Raw genomic sequence first — 8,052 nt, forward strand, 5'->3', positions numbered from 1 at the left:
TTCACGCGGTCGTCCTCAGCGACGGCTCTTACCAACTACTGGGCGCGTCCTGATCAGCCTGCCTTGCCGTTCTCTCCCAAGCACCGCTGGCGAGGGAGGGCCTCCGACCCCTCTTCCTCGCTGCCGTAGTGTGGGCAGATACAACCTCCCACCGCCCACCTAGCGACATCCTGGCGACCATCAGGTATAACTTCCTTCGAAACCGGCCTTGCTCTACTTCCCGAGCTCCCGACATTGCTGCATTTGTAACTTTTACTATTTCTCAGGCCCCCTCGTAGACAGGATCGATCGGCTATTCGAAAACCACCTAATTTTTTTACGTTTAAGAGGTAAAACTAGTTCATGCACTCGAATCTAGTACTACTTGGTTCAAACAAGGAAGAAAGGGGGTGGGGGTGGAGGAGGATTTGTTACCAGAATCTAGGACTTGGTCGAAAGAGGAAATAATGTGGGCGAAAAGTAGCAGAGACTGGCTATCCAACTGGTCTCTAGGTCTAATAGGGAAATAAAGGGAAACACAGTACGAACTCAATATAAACCCAATCTATTGGTTGAAAAGGAAAGAAAGTGGGGACAGGGGGACAAGTCAACAGAGTAAGTCCAGCACTAGATTTGCTAGCCTCACACAGTATAAGGTGGCTATACCGAACAAAAATGGGACCAACCCAGATATCCTGTTCTGATGTTTGTTGCCCCGAGCCATTCTTATGTAATGCCACTGGTAAAATGTAGCAGTCGCACTGTTAAAAGTAAGGACATGTTAAACCAATGTTGTTTTCAATGTAATGCCTCCAGTAATATGAATCAATGGCACTTCTTTACATGTCCTGCTAAAATTTCCCATTAAGATAAGTTGGTTCTCTTTGTTAGAAATGCAACTGTCCTGGTCCGCCTACTCTCCCGTGCCCAAAGTAATATCGTATTTAACGGTTGTCATAGTTAATCCTAATGCCCACACTAATATTTAGCAATGCCACTGCTTTAGAAATTGCTACTGTCCTTGTAGGATTTCCATTCAGATAAGGAACATACTTCTTTCCATTTGATGCATGTTTCATGACTTGTTAGTCACCCTCCTTTCCACTTTTTTTGTGCAAACAGAGATATACATTTCACGCTCGATCTTAGTTGAACTGCACAAATGATATCCAAATTATAGTTGAGCATTCCAGGAGCTTCACAACCAACCTTGATGTTGCTCAATTTTATTGCAACTAATGAAGAAGAAGCTCTGTGGGTTTTGTTTTCTGATGGAAATGGAACCGGGGCTGGAGCCCTTTTCTTAAAAAAATTTAAGAAGAAGCTGCTAGCTCATGGGACATTGATTCATTTTAGGTGAACTGCACCAAAAGGTCCCATGAATTGAATCATCCATGTTGGTGACTGAAAGAGCCAGCTTCAGCATCCCAGTCTAAGCACCCCCGGCCTCCATCCTTGCGATGCATGGTACACCTCGTTTGCCACCTGCTCGACCCTAGTGTCACTGATAACATGAAGTAATAATACAATTAAAATAGAGCGAGTGTCATCTCTATCATTTCATTTCCAATGTAGATAAAGAAAGTGCTTCTCTTTGTTAAAGTATGTTTCGTCAACTAGTCCCATTGTTAATGTTTAAGCGTTTCTGCAAACTGGGGTGCTTAATTTTAGTTGATATGTAAAAAAATAGAGATTTGAATGTCTCAAGGCACCTCCTTGTACTACTGCTGTACACTGATGTTCATCACTGGCAGAAGGTGTATCAGGGAGACTTGGGACGATGTTCAGTATGAGGCGTACCGTATGAGGCATCGCAGGACCCATCTCGCCCTCGCAGCATGGCATACTATGATACTATCACAATATTTTATTCTATTTATTTTGTGTGTTTCATCAACTAGTGCCACTATAATGTAATCACACTTTTTCATTATCTGTGCAAATAGGGTTATTCAGCTACATTTTGGTGGAACTGCACAAATGTACGTATGGAACCGGCATATATGCAGAGTGCGAGGTGTGCCAAGTAAAAATTACCGACACCAACCATGCTGCATGCACGCATTGGCATCCACCACCACCAGTGGGATATGTGGCACTCTCTGTGGAGGATCTTTCTCGGCAGCAAATCCTCTAACCAAATACTAGTAGCTTATATTGGCAGTTTTCTAGGGAGTACTCTTTTCTGAAGGAAGCACCAATCTATTTTTCTTTATTTGTACACTATGTCACAACTTTGACCCAAAGGTCCAGAGCTATTTTAGGGTGATTGGCATAGTACTCGGAGACTGATTGTAAGCATGATTTTCATTAGCTGTCACACTGATTGTAAGCATGAACAGGTGGAAGATTAGGTTAGTGTGAAGCTTACCTTAAACCCTACCGCCGCTATTGAAATGAGGCGAGCATCGGGGGAACCATGGAGAACGGCGGGGAAGCGATGTCGTGCTATCCGGCCTCCTCTTGCGGCGGGAGAATGAATACTCCTGTGGCTCCGGCTGGCTCTGCACCCTCACAAACGGCACACCATACTCGATCGATTCATTATCCTCTGGGTGCTCGACCTTCGACCTATACGCCCACCACCTCCGCCTTACTATTGCCTCTTGCGAATCTGTCTGCTCCATCGCCCATAGGATATACTCGATGAACTCGGAGGACTGCGGGGTGACTGCCGCCGAGGAGTAGATGTACATCGCCGCCCTCATTGCCGCCGTCTCGCTCTTTCGCATACATTGCCACATGGCCCGCACCGTCCTTGAAATCTCCCACTCATTGTCAAACCAACTAAGGATCTCCTTCAACCTGGCTAACTTTGCCTGGTCGCCACCAGCGATCTGCCTGATTCACTATTGTATCCTCTCCATAGATGTCGTTCTGAGTAGTCCGGTGCTAGCTTTGGAAGATGGGAGGAGAGATGGTGGTCTTGCAATAGAGAAGAGGGAGAGGAGAGGAGGTGGTTTTGGAATGGAGATGATGGAGAGGAGAGGAGGTGGTTTTGCAATGGAGAGAAGATAAGAAGAGGGAGAGGTGAGATGGTGGTTTTGGAATGGAGATGATGGAGAGGAGAGGAGGTGATTTTGGAATGGAGATGATGGAGAGGAGAGGAGGTGGTTTTGCAATGGAGAAGATCAGAAGAGGGAGAGGCGAGACGGTGGTTTTGGAATGGAGATGATGGAGAGGAGAGGAGGTGGTTTTGCAATGGAGAAGAGGGAGGGGAGCGTGCGGCAGCGATTTAGGATTGGGCGAGAGGGCCGGCGCGCTGTGACTGGATCAAAATCAAAATCAATTTACCCTTCAATTAAGAAAGCGACCCCACATTAACTAGTCTCCCTTTTATTCTGGGTCATAATTGACCATGACTTTCGCACATAAAATATATGTTATACGTTGCAAAAATAATATAATTTGAAAGTACATTCAGATACGAACCAAACGATACAATTTTTGGTGACATGCATTCACATTTTGCTTGTCACATACAGTACGTGGTCAAACTTTGACCCAAAATACGCAAAACAACAAAAAAATACTTCCAAGACCAGCGCCGCTCTTCTGCTCTTCTCCTATTCCAATCTAAATCCAGCGCTCCACCTCTCCTCTTCCATTTCAAAACCACTGCCCCTCCTCTCCTGTTCCAGTCCAAAACCAGCGTCGCTCCTCTCCCGTTCTAATCCAAAACCAGCGCTGCTCCTCTCCTCTTCCATTCAAAAACAACCGCCGGCGAGTGAAGGTGTTGTGGAGAAGTAGATCGATGGAGGAGTACAACCGATACGTGAGGATCGCAGACGGCGACCCTGTGAAGCTAGCTAGGATGTTGGAGATAAAGTCTTGGTTTGACAACAAGGACCAACTAACGGCGACGGCGACATCCATGGCCAAATATCTGCAACAAAGCGAAAAGGCGGCGATACTCCCAGAGGGAGTCGCGCCGGAGTACTTAGAGCTGCTCCTCTGGGCCATGGAGCAAACAGATTCACCGAATACGACCGTGAGGGGGCGGTGGTGGGAGTATCGATCCCAGATGGACGATCCACTAGAGATTGAAGGATCGAGCATCTACAGGGTGCAGTTTGTGAGGGTGTCCTGCCAGAGCGAGCCGGTGGAGTCTTTGTCGACCGAACCCAACTGCAAGAGGAGAAAAGCAGTTGGCCCGACAATGCTTCCCCGCCATCGTCTCCCTCGCCGTTCACATCGTCTCACGGGGCGGCTGTCTGCCGCCGAGGAATAGGAGGGGGCTGCCCCCCACCCCCTAGCCCAATAGTCAGGCAAGTTGTGAATTGTCAGGAGGAGCTTAGGGTTGTCAGTATTTGCAGGTTGTGAATTGTGTTTTGTGTTGTGTATTTTGAGAGTACTTTCAGATATGAATGTCTTTTGAATTTCAGATTTGCAGTATTGAGCATATGAAGAATTTTATGAATTCTAGAGATCTATTTTTAGCACTTAAAAAAATGTAGTTTCATAGGAGTATAAAAGTGCAGATGAGAAGAAACTTCAAGTTTCAGTTTCAGATAAGAAACTGCAATTTCAGTTTCAGATAAGAAACTGTAACTTTCAGCGGCAGAGCATTTATATTAACACGGCCTTTTCAAACAGGGTTAACATCATGTTGGAAGTTTTATTCATGGTCGAAAATGGAACTACCAGCCAGTTAACATCATGCTGATCAACATTCATGCATAGCACATCTTCATATGATGCACAGTCCAAATGCCCACACAATGTCGAGTGTGCGAAACACAGAGAAAACGAGGGACGAAGTTTTGGCAAGTGTTGGACGTGGTTTTGGGCCGCCCCGTCTAGGCTTTCATTTTTAACATGCGCAGCCCACGACCTCGGATGGGAGGGCATGTTTGTATTTTCTTAGGGCCGTCATGTATCGACCGGCCTATGGACCTCCCATCCGAGGTTTTATTTTTGGAAGCCCAATTTATGTATTTTTTTGAAGAAAAAACGCAGAGGTCTGTTCTATTTTTCTATATAAGAATAGGAACGCCAGGTACAACTTATGTTTCCCTTCTAACTATATTATATATATTTAAATTATTTTATATGTTATTATATATTATTTTTATTGTCATCATATATTTAACAAATACTTACATATGTAAGAAAACAATATCCCACATCTTATTAACTTATAAAAAAATTCCTTAACAAATAAAATCCTGGATTGTTTTGGCACGAAAATCCTAGTGATTGTGTACAAAAGCTTGGTAAGATTTAAGGACGAATGTAATAATATCACTTATTATTTAAATATATTTATAACAAAATGCTCAGCTCTTTTTTATTTTTTGATAACATTGCTGGCCCAACCCAACATTATAATTAGAATCAGCCCAGCAAAATCGTGTATCTAGATAAAGTGCAAATGGCTTGTAATTTTTTAGAAAATAAAATAAATGTGACGCATGGACGCTACATTAATTGTTCACCCAGCCCAGCTAATGGCTGTAGTTCAAAAAAAAGATCAAATTGACTGTAAATTCTACCGTGCAAAAAAAAGACTGTAAATTCTAAAAACATGGGTTGAATACGTGCCACATTTTTGGAGGCTGAAATGTGAGCCAATAGGTCGAAGCCAACGCAAGTCGTTGTCAATTTAGTCAACAAATGATTCTGACATGTTAGCCGTTGGATTTACATCCAACGAACGGCATCCATCTTCAATCTCTCGTCTTCTTCCTCCAGCGCCGCCGGGACGACCTCCCGCCTCCTGCTGCTAGCAGCTCTGCTTAGCACGCTTCGCTATGAAGCGCTACTCCACTGTTGGCCAGGCCATCCCTCCACCCCTCCACACCTCCTGTTCTTCTCTAGACTTCTGCCGAACCACACCGCACAAGAACCAGTTAACCCTCGTACACCTCTTCGTCTGCGACTCTACTCCCGCATCTTCCCATCTCCGGCTCGTTGCTGTCCGGGGCCTCGCCGTCACCCACCACCTTGGATGCGCTCGGCGCAGCGTGGTCAACATGGTCGACAAACGACACCATCAGAAGTAGACTGTGCGTGGAGAGGCTGACAGCTGGGTCCACGGCTGCACACAAGGAAATGCCTCCTTATTACGCGCAAAATAATGATTCCTCCACCTGACATCTGGGACCCACCGGAAGGGCCTCTGTATTTCGCGAGAAAAAGGTGCCCCCCACTGACTTGTCGGACCCACCAGCTATCTTCACACGCAAGGAAGTGCCTCCTTATTACGCACAAAAAATGAATACCCCCCTGCCAGCTGGAACCAAGCATAATGGGACGCTGACTTGTGGGCCTACCAAGTTGACGGGGATGGAGGGCTTTGTCAACTTAGTCAATATGAACGATTCTAGATCCTGTTACCGTACGATGTTCATCTAACGGTTGTAGTGATTCTTCAACCTCTGGTCTTCTTGCTCTAGCCGCCCAAACCAGCGCCGGTCGTGCCGCGTGCTCCTGCCTCCCGTGGCCGGCTGTGATGCCGCGGAGGCCTCACCGCCCCCTACTACTCCCACCAATGGCCAGGCCATCCCTCTACTCACACACACCCCCTGTTCTTCTGCGGCGACAGCAGCCTCTCACTGCAGCCGAACCAGTGAACCCTCGTACTCCTCTATGTGTGGGCATCCACTGCCACGTCTTCCCCGGCTCCGCGTTGTCCCCTTCCTAGGCCTCGCCGTCGTCCACCGCCCTGGTGCTCTCGGAGCGGCGCGGTCAACGTGGTCAAGGAACGGCTTCCATCGGACGTGGACTGTATGTGGTGAGGCTGATAGCTGGGTCCACGGCCGCAGCAAGGAAGTACCTCCTTATTACGCGCAAAATAATTATTTCTCCACCTGACAGCGGGGACCTACCGGACGGGCCACCATATTTCATGAAAAAAATGTTTCCCCCTGACTGCTGGGACCCACCAGCTACACCTTCGCACGCAAGGAAGTGCGTCCGGGCAAAAAAAACGATTCGCCCCCTGACTGCTGGGACCCACCAGCTACATCTTCGCACGCAAGGAAGTGCGTCCGAGCAAAAAAAACCATTCGCCCCCTGACTGCTGGGACCCACCAGCTACATCTTCGCACACAAGGAAGTGTGTCCGGGCAAAAAAAAACGATTCGCCCCCTTACTGCTGGGACCCACCAGCTACATCTTCGCACGCAAGGAAGTGCCTGACAGTCGGGACCCACCTGGTCGAAGCGTACGTAGCATTGTCATTATGGTCGCGAACATGTACATACATATATACTGGTTGATGTAGAGGCGCGCACGTGTCGTAGTAGAGGCGCGCACGTAGCATGTACACGTACGTACAGCGGAGAGGGTGCAAGAAAGAAAATACGACCACGTACGTACATACGGGCAAGGTCTCGAACGCCTACTCGCGCATATGTACATGGCTGGGTCGGAACGGAGAAATAGCGTCGTCGTCGTGTTCATGGGGAGCCAACCGGCTGGGTCGGAATGAAATGCGTGGTCGTGTTCATCAGGAGGGCTTGGACGGAACAGGCGATGGAAACAAGGCCTAGCGTACCGCACAACAGAGCAAAAGGACCTCCTACGTTTGGAACGGGGTCCTGTTGATCGGGAGGGGTCTGGCATACCGCAAAACGGAGGAAACGGACCTCCTACGGTCGAAACGGGGGTCCTGTTGATCGGGAGGGGTGTGGCGTACCGCAAAATGGAGGAAACGGACCTCCTACAGTCGAAACGGGGGTCATGTTCATCGGGAGGGGTGTGGCGTACCGCAAAACGGAGGAAATGGACCTCCTACGGTCAAAACGGGGGTCCTGCTCATTGGGAGGGGTGTGGCGTACCGCAAAACGGGACTCCACGGGATACTAATCCTCTCTACCGTCGACCTCCTCCAGCCTCCACGGGCTACCGTCGACCTCCTCCAGCCTCCACGGGCTCCTGTTCATCCAGCCTCCACCGCGCGCTACTCCACTGGCTACTGTTCAACCACCCCTCCACCGTCTACTGTTCATCCAGCCCTTCACCATGTACTATTCATCCAGCCCTCCACACCACGGGGTCCTGTTCAATCACCCCTCCACGGCCACCCCTCCATCGTCTACTGTTCATCCAGCCCTCCGCACCACGGGG

The sequence above is a fragment of the Triticum dicoccoides genome, chromosome 7B, assembly GCF_002162155.2.
Source record: "Triticum dicoccoides isolate Atlit2015 ecotype Zavitan chromosome 7B, WEW_v2.0, whole genome shotgun sequence".
Lineage (NCBI taxonomy): Eukaryota > Viridiplantae > Streptophyta > Magnoliopsida > Poales > Poaceae > Triticum > Triticum dicoccoides.